This window comes from Pogoniulus pusillus, chromosome 12 (genome assembly GCF_015220805.1).
Source record: "Pogoniulus pusillus isolate bPogPus1 chromosome 12, bPogPus1.pri, whole genome shotgun sequence".
NCBI classification, from domain to species: Eukaryota; Metazoa; Chordata; class Aves; order Piciformes; family Lybiidae; genus Pogoniulus; species Pogoniulus pusillus.
The window spans coordinates 27,882,073-27,900,156 of NC_087275.1; positions in this window are offsets into that span (position 1 = coordinate 27,882,073).

The following is an 18,084-nucleotide window of genomic DNA, read 5'->3' on the forward strand; positions in this document are numbered from 1 at the left end:
GTTGGTCTCTTCTGCCAGGCAAACATCAAGAGAACAAGGTGACACAGTCTCAAATTGTACCTGGGGGAGGTACAGTCTGGATGTTAGGAGGAATTTTTGCCAGAGAGAGTGATTGATGTTGGAATGGGCTGCCCAGGGAGGTGGTAGAGTTGCTGTCCCTGGAGGTGTACAAGAGAAGACTGGCTGAGGCACTTAGTGCCATGGTCTAGTTGACTGGGTAGGGCTGGGGAATAGGTTGGACTGAATCATAGAATCATAGAATCAACCAGGTTGGAAGAGACCTCCAAATCATCCAATCCAACCTAGCACCACTGGATGATCTTGGAGGTCTCTTCCAACCTGGTTGATTCTATTATTGTATGATTCATGATCTAGTTGATTGGATAGGGCTGGGTGCTAGGTTGGACTGGATGATCTTGGAGGTGCTTCAAACCTGGTTGATTCTATGATTCTATGATTCATGATCTAGTTGATTGGGTAGGGCTGGTTGCTAGGTTGGACTGGATGAGCTTGGAGGTCTCTTCCAACCTGGCTGATTCGATGATTCTGTGATTCATCATATTAACTTCCCCCTAGCCCTGCCCCCTATTTGTAAGGCAATTGCAGGTGGATCAAACAGTTGACAACTGAATTGTTTAAACTTTGACACGAAGAAAAGTGATGTTATACCTTGAACAAATATACTTTGTGCCTCAGCAATGAAAAAAGGACTTTACCCAGCATCCATGAATTGCTAAACATAATTTGAATTATGCATGCAAGCTTTATGCAACAGTCTATCACAAGTGATCATCTCCCTTTTGTCATTTGATGCATATTAATTTTATGCTCTGTTGCTTCAGCTGCATTTCAGGAGAAGGTTTACTGCTCTTTAAGGTATATTACTTCCCAACAGAGATTAAAGTAGTTGTGTGCCAATATTCTTCTCCCCTTCAGCGCCGTACCCTGTGTAAAAGTGATTTCCTTCAAAATTAAATACAAGAAGACAATGACCACAGTGCTGTAACTTTTCTGTTTATGGGGATATATGATTTTGTTTTCTTCCAAGCTTTAAAAAATTGATTAAAAAAATCAACAGTGGAAAAAAAAACAACCCAAACCCAGGACCTCCTTCTTCAGTTATGTTCTGAATATTTTTCTTTAAAGAGGGGAGGTAATGGGAAAGTTGGGAACCACCAGAATTGGCTTGAGCCAGGCAACACATAGATGACATAAATATTTAACTAAGAGCTCCTGAATTTTTTAGGCCTAACAGAGAATTGAATTAGATATGTGGAATTCATAAATATATAGACATACTCTACTCAAATACAGTCTCCCTTTTAATCCATCCCGGGATTAGTTGAGAATATCTGCAGATTTCAGTGATATTGCAAGGGACAAGTAATTCTGCTTTGCACATAAAACACTCTTATTTCTCTCATATGGTGCTGGATGTGCAGTCTAGTTAAAAAAAACCCACACCACAACAGTTTATCTAAGTGTGACTGTGTCTTCCCACCCCATTAGAGTGGTCAATGTTATCAGAGAATCACACAGAATTAACCAGGTTGGAAAAGACCTCCAAGATCACTGAGTCCAACCTATCACCTAAGCCTTCTAATTAACTAAACCATGGCACTAAGTGCCTCATCCAGCCTCCTCTTAAACACCTCCAGGGATGGAGACTCCACTGCCTCCCCAGGCAGCCCATTCCAATGCCAATCACTATTTCTGTGAAGAACTTCTCCCTAACATCCAGCCTAAACCTGCCCTGGCACAGTTTGGGACTGTGTCCTCTTGTATCATTTGCAGTGGAAGTGTACTCTTCAAATGACTTTTCCAGTCACTTCTATTTACCGTGCTGGAGTGGTTTGGCTGTTACCCACCCCCCCACACTTTGGAAATCATCCAGACTAGACTCAGCTGGCTCTGGAAATTGAATGAAGCTTATATTTACAGCTAGCACAATATACAAGCAGATATTTACAGTATATACAGTTACAGACAGAAATATACAAGGTAAAAGGCAATACAGAAAGAGACAAGGTAAAATGTAATACAGAAACACAACAGCCCTCCCTGCAACCTGAGTCCCCTGGAGGGGCTCCCAATTGCCCTTCCACCTTCTCCCACCCCTCTCAACCTTACCCCAGTCCCAAGGAGGAAAGGAGGTTTGGGCAGTGGCTTAGGAAGCAAAGTGGATGAATCAGAGAGATGGCAGAGAGGCTAGAGAGAGGAAAAAAAAAGGCAGCTCCAAGCTCCCCGGCAGAAGAAGCAGTAGTACCTTATCTATGCTTGGATTCTTGTTCTTATACATCTCAACAAGCCTATGAGTGAAGCAGACATCACCCTTGTTTCCCTTTCACAGCCTGTAACCTAGTCCTTCTCACCAAAACATTCTAGCTAGCTTCAAACTAGCACACACACTTTGACTCACACTATGGACATCTCTTGAAGTGCAGGATCTGTATTCCCTTCAGGCAAAACTATGCTGGGAGATGAGCTCCAGCTGCTTGCAGGCATGGGACTAGGCTAGAGTTTGTTCAAAGTAAAATATCCTTAGGACCTCTAGTGTGAAGGGCTTCAGCACAGTGTTTTAGTCTACAGATCTTCCTGTGTTGCTCTGTTTCTAGTGTAGGCTTGGTCTTGGAGCCTTTTGTGTCATTGTGAATATATAAACATTTCTTCTTTGGACACATTCCAGCACCTCAACATCTCTCTTGAATTGAGGAGCCCAGAACTGGACACAGTACTCAAGGTGTGGCCTGACCAGTGCTGAATACAGGGGAATAGATGCCATGTATAATAAATACATATAAAATAAATATATATTGTATATACATTTACTATAATATAGATAATGATATAATACTTATAATACTGTCCATTTTTAGAATATAACTTTAGTTTTTATTTGTAAAGCAACAAAATGTTTGAATTATCCTATTGTGAGAAAAAATAATGATTCTGGATATGTTCCTTTTTATTCCAATGATGTCAATGCAAATAGGAACCACAAAAACCATGAACTACAGAGTGAATCAAACTATATAGAAGCATAGAATCAACCAGGCTGGAAGAGACCTCCAAGATCATCCAGTCCAACCTAGCACCCAGCCCTATCCAGTCATCTAGACCATGGCATTAAATGCCTCATCCAGTCTTTTGTTCAACACCTCCAGGGATGGTCACTCCACCACCTCCCTGGGTATACCCAAATTAGGAATACATCTGCTTTTATTTTTTGTCCCTGTGTATTCTAAATTCTGTATCCTTCTGTATCCTATCATAAATTGCCCACATGATCAAGTCTGACAAGAAATATTTCTGTCCTGGCTGCTTCTAATACAGGGACATACCTCAAACACATTTTATTAGCTCAGTGTCCTAAGAAGTGTATGGAAAACATAGAATTGAAATGTCAATAAGTTATTTTAAGATAAGCCTTTATATTTGTATACTCATATTTACTTTTTATAGATAGAAAGATGTAATGTAGTCTCATAAATAGAGCTGTATTTAATGTACAGAGCATTATTTGTCTGCATCTATTCACATTTGTGTGATACTCTTGCAGTTACTTCTTATTCTGGATTTACTTTGGACTACCTTCCTGTATAAATAGTAACTGACAGGGTCAGTAAAATAGCTGAGCCTTTTGGTTTGGCTTTTCCAGCTCTGACCACATGCAGCTGTGCTGTGCTGAGGTCTGAGCCTTGGTGGGAGTATAGCTGCAGCACATCCCATGCATCTCTCCTAATTGCTGAGGATATGCCAGGTTGTGTTCATTCGTCTCTTTAAGGTCTGGGACCTATGTTTTAGCTGCAGGCAAAATTTGGCTTTGAATTCTTGATGGAGCACTGAATATGTATTTCATCTCTGTGAAAGAGTGATGCAAGATAATGTCACTGAACACTTATTCTGCAATTAAAACTAGAGCAAAACTTATCTTGTGCTTTGGGAAACTGAAGCTGTGCATTTTGTGCACCCCCATCTGAAATTCTGATGAATTTCTTGCTCTGGGTAAGTGAGCTATGTTACACATCTCTAGCTGAAAGCCATTGCCCTCATCCTGCCACTGCAGGCCTTTGTAAACAGTCTCTCTCCATCCTTCTTGCAGCCCCCCTTCAGGTACACATCCAGCTGAGCCCCACAAAAATGTAGAAATGAGCTAACTTTATGTGGGTGTTTGCTGTTTAACTTTACCTGAAGGGTAGAATAAGATGGCTTTAAACCTCAATTTTACAGCACAGTGCTAATAAGGATCTGTCAAATGTCACCTCCCTGCAGGCAGCCTGCTGAGGAGCAGAGTACTTTAGTATGTGAGCACGGGAAGAGGTTAGAGCTGGAGGATACCTTTGAAACCTGTCTAAATTGTCTGAGGACTCATTCTTGCTTGGCATCCATTTATTATCATTATCAAAGCATCCCTGCTTATGAGACACTGTGCTTTCAAGTCCCAGATTGAAATTCCATTGCTTGCCCTTTTGCCAGAATTCAGACACTAATATGCCACTAAGCCACACTTAAGACACTCATTTTCATGTAAGCTATCTGTAGCTTACTCAGAAGGTACAATGAACTTTACTGCACTTCTAGTAAAGAAACTGAAAATGCATGAAGAAGGTGGCAGGGGAGGGAACAGATGACTGCTTTTGGGAAGCACGATTAAGTAGGTTTTCTTTTCTCCTACTTCAGTGTGGCAGATATGAGATGTGAAATGGGTAAAAAGCAAGTTTTGTAGCCTAGGCAGTGCTTTGAAAACTAAGCAGGTGAGAGAGTCAATGCAATGCAGCTGAAATACTGGAATGCAGGGCAAGAAGGTGGAAGATTTACAGCCACCACTTTTGACTGTACTTTAATGCCCTGGGAAGTACAATCTAGAGATAGACAAACAAACAAACAAGCAAATATATCCTGAAAGATTAAATTTACAGAGGACTGATGAGAAATGCTCATTAGCATATGGAAATGAGAGTTTTGCAGGGCTCTGCTAACAGCACTGGAAGCAAATGGAGCAAATCTGGAGGTGGGGAGATTCAGACTGGATGTGAGGAGGAAGTTGTTGAGCATGAGAGTGGTGAGAGGCTGGAATGGGTTGCCCAGGGAGGTGGTTGAGGCCCCATCCCTGGAGGTGTTTAAGGGCAGGCTGGATGAGAGAAGGAAGTTCTTCAGCATGAGAGTGGTGAGAGCCTGGAATGAGTTGCCCAGGGAGGTGGTTGAGGCCCCATCCCTGGAGGTGTTTAAGGGCAGGCTGGATGAGGCTGTGGCCAGCCTGCTCTAGGGTGAGGTCTCCCCACCCCCCATGGCAGGGGGTTGGAACTAGATGATCCTTGTGGTCCCTTCCAACCCTGACTGATTCTATTATTCTGAATGGTACTATTAAATTAATAGTTTATCCATCATCTCATCTCCTGTTTACCTTTCTCAGTGTTCTTTGACGGCTTGCTATGGCAATAAATAAATGCCCTGTGTGACCAAAAGGATACAAAATGTCTGCATTCCCAATCTTAGGATTTAAGGATGTTAATCAGCATCTACAGCAGTATCCAGGTGCTACTATTTGTCAAGCATCAGCAAATATTTGACTCAGGTTTGACTCATGACAGTTAACTCCCCAGTTTTTATGCTCATTACTGGCTTTAATCTCTTTTGTAGTGTGAGCAAGCAGCACAATTTTTGCTTTGCATTAGCTTCCTAAATGCTCTGTTTCATTTGCTTGGGGTTTTGTTTTGTGTGGGTTTTTTGTTTGGTTTTTGTTTTTCCATATGATCCATTGTTCTCACAATTATTTACAGATATTCTAAGAAGCAGTTATTTCATTGTCTTAGAGTGGTGATGATTTGACCTCAGATCTCCCCTGTTGATGCTAGTCAGCTCTCATTTTTCTAAGTTAATACTGTTTCCACATCTACTTTCTTCTCCATTTTTCAAGAGAACAGAATTTGTGCATACCAAATGCAGTAAAGCAAACATTTCAGAGCAGGGAGAGAAAAATGTCAAGACACTTAAAAATAGCTTACACTTTAGAAGGAAAATGTAACAATGCAGCCTACAGCAGGTACAGAAGGCAATCATTTTGCTGGCCAGCAGATTTAAAAAGACACCAGTGAGAAAAGCATACTGGAAAAATCCTGGTCAGAATACAAAGCCATTCAGCAGTATCTTCAGAGAAAAACTAGTAACAGAAATGTTGCTGGGGCAGAGACAATCTAAGTTTGGCAAACTGAAAAATTTGAGGTGACTTTTCTTCTAGGTGCTATCATCATCGTTATTATTGCATTGTTGTTGATTGGTTAGAATAACTTTTTTGTACTTGAACTCTAGTAGCATAGTATATCTGTAGATATGTCTATATCCATCATGGAATCATAGAATCAGCCAGGTTGGAAGAGACCTCCAACATCATCCAGTCCAAACTAGCACCCAGCCCAACCCAATCAACTAGACCATGGCACTAAGTGCCTCATCCAGGCTTTTCTTGAACACCTCCAAAAATAGTGACTCCACCACCTCCCTGGGCAGCCTATTGCAATGCCAATCACTCTCCCTGCCAACAACTTCCTCCTAACATCCATCCTAGTTCTCCCCCGTCACAACTTGAGACTGTGTCCCCTTGTTCTGTTGCTGTTTGTCTGGGAGGAGAGACCAAGCTTCACCTGGTTACAACCTCCCTTCAGGTAGTTGTAGAGAGCAATGAGGTCACTCCTGAGCCTCCTCTTCTGCAGGCTGCACACCCCCAGCTCCCTCAGCCTCTCCTCATAGGGTTTGTGCTCCAGGCCCCTCTCCAGCTTTGTTGCCCTTCTCTGAACATGTTCCAGCACCTCAACATCTCTCTTGAATTGAGGAGCCCAGAACTGGACACAACACTCAAGGTGTGGCCTGACCAGTGTTGAGTACAGGGGCAGAATAACCTCCCTTATCCTACTGGCCACACTATTCCTGATGCAGGCCAGGATGCCATTGGCTCTCTTAGCCCCCTGGGCACACTGCTGGCTCATCTTCAACTACTATCTACCACCATCCCCAGGTCCCTTTCTGCCTGGCTGCTCTCAGCCACTCTGTCCCCAGCCTGTAGTGCTGCTTGGGGTTGTTGTGGCCAAAGCACAGAACCCTGCACTTGGCCTTGTTAAATCTCATCCCATTGGCCTCTGCCCACCCATCCAGCCTGTCAATCAAATTCTGATGCTTTGAAGCCAAGCAGTGGTTTGCTTTTGCTTCAGCAGAGCCAGCTGTTAGGTTCCCTATTTCCCTTTGGAATACATCTGCATTCCTGCCTGGAATGAAAGCACAGATTTTCAGTGTAACCTTGAGATGGAGTTTCAGAAAGAGCATGCATTCACCTACACACACACACACACACTGCAAACACCTCCTCAAAACGAGTTTATATTAAGCATGATTGCAGTGTCATTTTTTTCTGGGTAATGAACAATGTTTTAAAGAGGGAGATTTTTCCTCTCTAAAAATGGAATTATAATAATGACAGGGGAATGCAAGTGAAAATTGATGACTAGTGAGGAACATATTTGGGTGTGGTGAATAGATATTCAACTACCATTTATTTCAAGGTTAAACTAGCAAATGCTCAAATGTGTCTGTAACAGACTCAGTGGCATTATAGATGAATAGGCAGTACATGATCAGAATACACTATGTACCTACAAAGACAGCCCAGGAGGAACAATGCTGGTAAACATACCCAGTGTGAGGAGTAACAGAAAGACATAAAGGTTTACAACAATGTAAGAGTGCATTTTTTCCTAGATATTTTGTTTAAAAAAACATATTTGATCTACCAGTACATATCAGTTCTGGGCTCCTCAATTCAAGAGAGATGTTGAGGTGCAGGAACGTGTCCAGAGAAGGATGACAAAGCTCGTGAGGGGCCTGGAACACAAACCCTATGGGAGCTGGGGTTGTTTAACCTGGAGAAGAGGAGGCTCAGGGGTGAACTCTGCTGTCTACAACTACCTGACTGGGGGCTGTAGCCAGGTGGAGGTTGGTCTCTTCTGCCAGGCAACCAGCAACAGAACAAGGGGACACAGTCTTAAGTTGTGCCAGGAGAGGTATAGGCTGGATGTTAGGAGGAAATTCTTCCCAGAGAGAGTGATTGGCACTGGAATGGGCTGCCCAGGGAGGTGGTGGAGTCTCCATCCCTGGAGGTGTTGAAGACAAGACTGGATGGGGCACTCTCCATCCAAAAGGAGAACTCTACAACCTCTCTGGGCAGCCTGTTTCAGTGCTCTGTGACCTTTACAGTAAAGAAGTTCTTCCTTGTGCTGAGGTGGAGCTTCCTGTGCTCTAGTTTACATCCATTGCCCCATGTCCTATCACATGGCACAAGTGAGCAGAGCCTGTCCCTTCCTTCTAAACCCCCATCCCTCAGATATTTATAGACATTTATTAGACCCCTTCTCAGTCTTCTCCTCTCTGGACTAAACAGCCCCGGGTCTCTTAGCCTTTTCTCATCAGCACTGCTTCAGTCCCTTCATCATCTTTGTAGCCCTCTATTGGACTCTCTCAAGTAGATCTCCGTCCCTCTTGAACCTAGAAGCCCAGAACTGGATGCAGTATTCCATGTGGGATCTCACCATCTTCCTTAGAAAGCAATGTGATTTTTTTAAGTAACCAGAAGCATGCATCAAGAATTACACAGGTTCACACACAGCAATAAAAAAAAGTGACTAAAAAATCATCTTTGCTGATTGCCAGCTATAAGTAATTCACAATGGAAAACATACTCTGCATTACACTTCAATTTGTTCCTAAGATCCCTAGGAGAGACAAAACCATTAGGGGAAAGGACATATATAGTCTTTGCAATAAAAATGGTAATTCAGTACTGTGAAATCTAATGATAATATTGAGTCTGACACGAATATTATTAGTGATGATTAGTAATGAGGAAGGAATATAGGGTGGCACCTTATAAACAGCATCCAGCTGTAAAATATTTCTACCCTGGAAGGGCAAGCTTAGCATAACCCTTGTCCCTAAGTAGTAATCAATCCTGCTGATGTCAAACTGAGATAAGGCAGTAAAATTTGCATTCTTTTGATTAAGAGGACTGAGATTAACATTGGAAGTCTCTTCTGCTTGTATCTGGGAAGGGAAGAAGTCCTATGAGAGCTCCGGAGGGGATGTGATAGCCTTTAGATGAACACATTTTAAATGAAAACTATCAGGTCTCTCATTCCTTTGAAGGCAGAAAAAAGAATAGCTTCACACTGGCACCATGCAAATCTCCTGCAGCTTATCTGATGTTCACTAACTACTTCGAGGCTGCTGCCATTCTAAAGGGCAAAGGAAAATGTGCTGGATACAAAAGACAGTTGAAAACACTGGTGGCGAGCAGCTCACCTGTGCCTGCTCAGAATATGAAAGAATCCTGAACTGAATAAGAGAAAACCAGAAAGTGATTTTTAGTGACTAGTTTTCCTGAGGCATTTCATGAGCAACAATGAAAATTGGCTTGCAAGTTGCTATGGATTTATGTAAAATTAATATTAATATTGATACCCAGGTGAAGATTATTAATAACTATGACATGTGTTTATTAATATTACGACTCATCACAAAACTTATTTACAAGGTTCAAAGCCATGGTTGGGATATTTGTACACAGGGAAAACAGGAAATTTTGACCAATTAAGAATACTAGCAAAAATAGAAATGATTTAAACAGGTGGAAAGAGATTCTTGCAGCCAATGTGCCACTTGCCCTGGATGCTGTTTGTAAGTCTCAAGTTGTGCCGGGGGAAGTATAGGCTGGATGGTAGGAGGGAGTTCTTCCCAGAGAGAGTGATTGACATTGGAATGGGCTGCCCAGTGAGGTGGTTAAGGTGCCATCCCTGGCGGTGTTCAAGAACAGACTGGTTGAGGGACTTAGGGCCATGGTCTAGTTGAATGGACAGGGCTGGGTGCTAGTTTGGACTGGATGATCTTGGAGGTCTCTTCCAACCTGGTTGATTCTGTGATTCTAAGACACCACTCTATAGCCCTTCCTCATTACCATCATGGCTAACAGTGTTCATGTTAGACCCAAGAGGCTCCTTTCTGCTAAGGCAGAAGGCACAATAGAATTTAGTTACAAAATCAGAACATCAATTACAGAGAGGCTTTTAAGAGTATTTACTCACAAGCTACTGTCTCTGGATTTCTGGGGCTGCATTATAGTATCAGACAGTACACAAATGTGGCTGTTTGAGCTGGATTTCTAGCTCAGACATGACAAAAGTTTGGAGCAGAGAAACTTAAAAGTGGAAGAGTATTGGAGTCTCTGAGTGGAGAGATGAACATTCCAGGGATAGGCCATAAAATGGCAGCAATGGATAAGTTAATATGACTTCATTGGAGCATCAAAAGCTTTATGTGTGGATGCACAGCTTGTACCTTCCCCTGTGCTGCTCCTGCTGTGCTCTCTGCTCTCTTCCCCTGCCAGTGTTTTGGCTGCTGCTTCACTGCTGCTTGATGCCATCCCCATCTTTTAAAGGTATTCTCTTTATGCTGTTATATTTAAACTGTAAAAAAATGCTTTTTTTTTTTGACTTTCCAAATTCTGAGTTGTGGTGAATTTGCTGGGGGAGGGATCCACTCTAACCCATCAGAGCAAAGCACATGAAAGGGTCGCTGCTGGTGGTTTTAAAGCTGCTGGAGGCTTTTGGAGTTTTCCCCAGGGTTCTTCTCTCAGGAACCTGGAAGTTTAGCACAGTATCTCTGCTGATCTTGCCTCCTTCCAGGACAGACAGTGTGCAGGCAGACAGAATGTCTTGCCGGTGGCTTATTGTCACTATGGCATGAAGAAAGTTAATTTCTTCTCCTGGTAAACTTGAGGCATGGCAAAGTTTCCATGTGAACAAAACTTGTAGCTGAAAGCTAAGCATGAGGCAGAGCAGAATACAATGAGGCAAAAGCATGCTGAGGCAGAGAGCATGAGTGTGCTGGTTGGAGGCTAATTTTTACTGAGAGAAATGAAATCCTTAGCTGTGAGAAGAAAGAAGAAAAACAACATGTGCCCTGTGTCACTCATTCTTCTGCTGAGAAAAGCAGCTAGTCAAAATACAGACAAGATGGGCATTCTAGTGTTATATTAGAATTAGTGGCTGAAAGCATTCTTGGCTTTCTCTGCAAATACAAGTGTAACAGATGCACTGACTCAGGAGAAAGTTTGCTGGATCTGCTGTAACAGGGACATGTACATATACAAAGAACAGTGCACAACACTCATACTGGAGCGCAGAAATTTAGGAATTACCATGAAAAAATTGCATTCAGACTACTCTATTTGATAACATTTAAGGACTGTTGATCCCATTTGTGCAGTGCATCTAACTCTTCTAAACTCATATAACTCTGGCTCCACAATGGCCTCTGGCAGCAAGTTCCTCATCATAGAATCATAGAATCAACCAGGTTGGAAGAGATCTCCAAGGTCATCCAGTCCAACCTAGCACCCAGCCCTGACCAATCACTTATACTATGGCCCTAAGTCCCTCAGCCAGTCTTGTCTTCAACACCTCCAAGGGATGGCAACTCCGTCACCTCCCTGGGCAGCCCATTCCAATGCCAATCACTCTCTCTGCCAACAACTTCCTCCTAACACCCAGCTATACCTCCCCTGGCACAACTTGAGACTGTGTCCCCTTATTCTGTTGCTGGTTGCCTGGCAGAAGAGACCAACCCCACCTGGCTACAGCCCCCAGTCAGGTAGTTGTAGACAGCAGATTTCATCCCTGAGCCTCCTCTTCTGCAGGCTGCACACCCCCAGCTCCCTCAGCCTCTCCTCACAGGGCTGTGCTCCAGGCCTCTTACCAGCTTCGTTGCCCTTCTCTGGATGAAGATGAGTTGTTATTTTTGGTTCCTCTGAATATTCTTCATAATCCTTCTTCAGTGCCTACTGGGGCTTTATTTTTCTCCTGTTAGAAAACCATAAATATATTACTCATCTGACACCTCTTCACTACTGAAGATTTACTTATTACATTGCTTTTTGTTATAGTAAGCATTCTTTTCCTTTCCACATTAAAAACCTCTTGCTTACAAATCACTGTGCAGCTCTTCAGAGGTTTCAGTAAACAAGTGCAAAATAAAATCCTCTTCCTCCCACAGGGAAACCTTCAGATTGTTGGGCATGACAGTAAGAGTCCGCAGCCAGAAGAAATAAACCTTACTCTGCTCAACCCCAGCAGGTATTTAGATCCATAGTGCAGGCTGCTGGGAGACACAGTGCCTGAAGGAGCCAACCATAGCTCGGTTGAGGGATTCAGGAATATAGTCTGTAGATGGCACTGCTCTATAGCTGTTTCTCTTTCCAAGTGAGCCATGACTCAGTGTGTACCAAGACATTATTTTCTCTCCTAGGCACGCGTTTACTTTGTGCATCCCGAGCTGCAAACAGAAAAATGAGCTCTCCTTCAACGTGATATTAGAAATGAAAATCCCTTTAAACCTTTACAGATTGGTAAGGTGGGCCATGTTTCACCTGCCTTCTGCATCAGGCTGCTCACATAGTTGTGATAAAACTGCTCTTCCTGGTTCAGTGGACTAAAGCCTTTGGTTTCTCTGCAATTTAGTGTGGAATTCCTTTGCTTATATGCAAAATAAAAGCTTGCAGGAGCAGGCTTGAGAGACTTACAGACCTTGCAGTAACATGAAAGCTCGAGTGTTTCTTTAAGAAAAAGAAAAACAGCCTCTCAGCTGATGAGCAAACAAGTGAATTAATGAAGGAATACATTTACACACACTCGTAAAGAGAAAGAAAAGCAAACAAGCATGTCCTACTTCAAGCAGCAGGTTATGTTTGATCAGGCCCTCACTGGAGACACAAAGCTAGCAGGTAAATTGCGCAAGGAAGAGTTTTCTCCTTTAGGCTCTGCAGTGTGGCACCTCAGTACACAAAGCTGGGTAAAACTTCACAGCAGACTGTGGCAAGTAAGCAGCAGAGTGTAGTACCTGGGTGGTTGCATGCTCTCCTTTTATTTATAACAAGCAAAGATAGCAGCAATGCTGGCACTTAGCATTTCATAACCTTCTCAAGACTTAAGTCTGATACAGAGATGATTTGCATCAGTTACAGCATCTCTGGTTGTTGCTTCAGAAAGCCCTCTGTGTGTTTTTAGACAGTGGATTGTAATTTTAACAGAGGACTTGCCTTGAGAGCATGAGCAGGCTGATGTTTGCAGTGATGTGACCAGTTTATAAAGGCTTTCAAACTCTGTGTTCTCACACGCACAGCAGAGCTCTTTAGAGACACGCTCTGCAAACCTCACAGCGTTCAGCTTGCACTAGGCATGCTCTCAGCTCTGCAGCTGCCTTTGTGGGTCATCTGTCTTGAGCATGGTTTACAACCCACAACTGAAGCTCGCCAGTGCAAGTATTGCTCTGAAGGGTACACAGACAGAACTGTGATGTTTGCATGCCTTCAGTGAACGTGCATGGCACGGCATACCAGCAAGGCATTTCTGTACTACATCCAAATCTCAAGGGCTTCATGGAATCATAGAATCAGTCAGGGTTGGAAGGGATCACAAGGATCATCTAGCTCTAGTCCCCCTGCCATGGGCAGAGACATCCTACCCCAGATCAGGCTGGCCAGACCCTCATCCAGCCTGGCATTATACACCCTCAGGGATGGGGCCTCAACTGCCTACCTGGGCAATGCATTCTAGGCTCTCACCACTCTCATGGTGAAGAGTTGTTGCCAATAGTCACATTTAAGGACTTCTCCTAAAGCAGAGAACTTATTTTATGGGGAAACATAACTGGACAGATAAATGCTCTTTCCCCCCCACCATGTATGTTCCTCATTACTGAGTACCACCCTGCTTATCACAAGGAGTTTACCACATCCAGGCAAATCCTTTGCCACTTCTGCTCTTTCAGGTGCCCCAAAGAAGGGAATGCTCAAACTCTTGACTCATCACATTTCTTTTGTGCCTATTCAGAAGAAGAGAACACCCAAATTCTTGAGTCACATAATTTATTTTATGCCCAGTAAATTCCTGTGTGGGACTACTCCAGGTGATCCTGCTTTCGCAAGGGGTTGGACTCAATGATCTCTGGAGGTCTCTTCCAACCTCTAATGTTCTGTGATTCTGTAAGCCACAAGCAGAAGAGAGAGACACTAGTGGTTAGTTTACACAGACCTCAGAGAGTCATAACCATCAGTGAGGTTATCTAGTAGACTAAAGCTGAAAGCAGATTGAGACAGTCCTGAGGAGCTGCTGAATATTTCCTTGCTTTGCCTTTTCTCCCCCAAGTGTTGCTACTCTTTTTCTGCTCCCTGCTTGATTTCTTTTTCCTTGTGTTTGCTTAATGATGACTGCTATTCTCCTTCTCCCTGCTCCTCACCAGGAACAAACAAGCTTATCATTTTCTATAATGTTCCTATTTGAATTATCTCTGTGCAAATTCACAAGGATGACAAAAGTGTTATTTTGCTATCTACCCCAACTGTGAGTCTTGCTGCTTTAAACTCAAATACACTAAAATGAGTTTTAGATTATGAGTCCTTGTTCCATTGTCTCTCCAGGATTCTCTATTTTGAATGTGCTGCTTTGGAAGAAAAATTAAACCAAAATTCTCTGCTTGAGGTACTCTTGGAAAAAGCCAATGCCCCATGCATTTAACAGAGAGATACTAATCCCAACAAAAATATGCCTGTTAGACATATGAATCATAGAATCATAGCATCAACCAAGTTGGAAGAGACCTCCAAGATCATCCAGTCCAACCTATCACCCAGCCCTATCCAATCAACTAGACCATGGCACTAAGTGCCTCAGCCAGGCTTTTCTTGAAGACCCCCAGGGATGGTGCCTCCACCACCTCCCTGGGCAGCCCATTCCAATGGGAAATCACTCTCTCTGTGAAGAACTTCTTCCTAACATCCAGCCTAGACCTCCCTTGGCACAACTTGAGACTGTGTCCCCTTGTTCTATTGCTGGTTACCTGGGAGAAGAGGCCACCCCCCACCTGGCTACAATGCCCCTTCAGGTAGTTGTAGACAGTAATAAGATCACCCCTGAGCCTCCTCTTCTCCAGGCTAAACAGGAAAGACATTCTCTAACCATTCTCCTTTGAAAAGCTGTCCTAGACTCCACCCCCCACCTCTTTTCCCTCTGGCTCATTCTGATCTGACTTCTCTGAAGTTTCATTGACCCTTCCTGACTATCCTCTCCTGACTTTCCCATTTCATGTCTTCATATACGGTGGTTGAACAGTTTTCTTTGTACCTCTGGGAGCTTTGTTGATAGTCATCCCCGTGGCTTTGAACAGCATTTATCTCTGGGCAAAATGACTTTTAACTGGATTATTTAAAAATATAACCCCAACAAACCAATGTATGTATTGGTTCAAACTGACCTCTTTAAGCAAGGGGGAAAATATTTAGCAGGGCTGAAAGGTAAGCACTTCAGATAATGAAAGCTGACCCTATGAGGAGAGGCTGAGGGAGCTGGGGGTGTGCAGCCTGGAGAAGGGGAGGTTCAGGGATGACCTCATTGCTGTCTACAACTACCTGAAGGGAGGCTGTAGCCAGGTGGAGGTTGGTCTCTTCTGCCAGGCAAGCAGCAACAGAACAAGGGGACACAGTCTCAATTTGTGCCAGGGGAGGTATAGGCTGGATGTTAGGAGGAAGTTCTTGCCAGAGAGAGTGATTGGCGTTGGAATGGGCTGCCCAGGGAGGTGGTGGTGTCACTGTCCCTGGAGGCGTTGAAGACAAGACTGGATGAGACGCCCAGTGCCATGGTCTATTTGGCTGGATAGGGCTGGGTGCTAGGTTGGGTCTTGGAGGTCTCTCCAACTTGCTTTTTTTCTGATTCTAAAAACCCCACTTGTCTGCAGCATCTGCAGCTAGCAGCAGGCAAATTAAAACCACGCATGGCACCGGGTTCTTCTCCAATCATTAAGGATGATCTTTTGGGTATTTTAGTTTGTTGGATGGAAATTGCCATTTTATAAAAAAGAAAGAAAGAAACAAAAAATATATACAAATATCATCTGGCTATTGCAGTCTGCACCTCTGTTCCAGAGATCTAGACTCTCTGAGCTGACAGAATTTTGGATAGAAGAGTTATTTCCTCCTCAGTGCAGCAACCCTTAGCCAGGGGCAAGATACTTTACAGTGAGTTTCACAGTTATCAACTGGTAGCAGAGAAACCTGAAACTGTGCTCTGTTTTTTGTTCCAGGCTCTGGGCATATGCTCTGTTGGATCTGTGTTCTGTTGCTTGTTTTTCCCTAGTATCATGACTTCCTTGCCTTCCTCAAAATGTCTCTCCTCCACTCATGTCTATTGAAATGCCTCAGCCTCCTCCTCTGACTAGTGCTCACTTCCTTCCTCCTGCTGCAAGCTCTCCATAGTCCCAAGTCCTCTAGGACAGTGCAGGTTTTTAAGTGACTGCCACAAAATTGGAGAGGGAGACAAGAGGGTAGAATCATAGAATGGTTGAGGCTGGAAGAGACCTCAAGGATCATTCAGTTTCAACCCCCTGCTATAGGCAGAGACACCTTCCACTAGAACAGGCTGAGGGGAGACCTCATTGTTGTCTACAACTACCTAAATGGGCATTGTGGAGAGGCTGCTGCTGGTCTTTTCTCACAGGTGATTGGAGACAGAACAAGGGGAAATGGCTTCACACTGAGACTGGACAGGTTTAGATTAGATATTAGGAAAAAGTTTTTCATGGAGAGAGTGGTCAAGCACTGGAAGGAGCTGCTCAGGGAGGTGGTGGAGTCACCAACCCTGGATGTGTTTAAGGGTCGTTTGGATGTGGTGCTTAGGGATATGGTTTAGGGTGAATCTTGTAGAGTAGGGTTATAGGTTGGACTTGGTGATCCTGAGGGTCTTTTCCAGCCTGGATGTTTCTGTAATGCTGTGATTTCTGTGTAAATCTGCCTAACAATGAGAATGTCTATTTTCACACAAGGCTATGTATGCTTGCAAAATGCTGTCACAGTTGTAGGTATATTGCATGTAGTTATGCTCTTGATATCTTAAAGTTTTCAGTTTTCCATGTTTCAAAATATAGAAGTGTAGAATTGTCAGGGCTGGAAGGGACCTCAGGGATCATCTGGCTCAACCCCTCTGCTATGGGGAAACCTCACATTGAATCAGGTTGCTCAAAGCCACATTCAACCTGGCTTTAAAAATCTCCAGGGATGGGGCTTTGACCACCTCCCTGGGCAACCTGTTGCAGGGTCTCACAACTCTCATGGTGAAGAGCTTCTTCATGACATCCACTCTGAATCTACCTACTTCTAGTTTTGCTCCACTCCTTCTAGTCTTAGCACTATCTGACACTAAAAAATCCCTCAACAGCTTTCTCGTAGGACCCCTTAAGATACTGGAAGGGTACAATCAAGCTCCCTGGAGCCTTCCCTTCTCCAGACTGAACAGCCCCAACTGTCTCAGTCTGTCTCCATATGAGAGGTGCTCCAGCCCTCTTATCATCCTCGTGTCCCTTCTCTGGACACACTCCAGCATGTCCATAACTTTCTTGTAATAGGGGCTCTGGAACTAGATGCAGTACTTAAGGTGGGGTCTTACCAGAGTGGAGTAGAGGGGAGAATCACCAGTGGAGTAGAGGGGAGAATCACCTCCCTCAACCTGCTGGCCAAGCTTGCCTTGATGCAGCCCAGGATACAGTTGGCTCTCTGGGCTGCAAGGCCACACTGGTGGCTCATGTTGAGCATCTGGTCTTTATCTTACTTTCCTATCTTAATTTACAATATGAAAGGCAGCTGGACAGTATAACCACCAAGAAGGTAAGTATGCAAAGTTATTACAAATCAAATTCTAATCTCAAAAGACTGTAAGAGTTAAACCATCTGATTTCCAGATTTACCTACCCATCCATTCTGTATGCCCTGCTAGGTCATATCTGAGTTCCAAGAAATGCAAGACATTCCTGTTATCTCTTCACACAATGTCTGATATTGTGATACTGTCCTTTGTAGCTGCACTTCTGTATTATCTGCAAATTACATTCTTTGCTGTGCCTTCAATAAACCCAGTATCAATACTGACACATACTGTTTCTGTGAGACAGACTGAGGCTGAGAAATATGCAGAGCATGATTAATTAGCCAAGTGAAAGAAA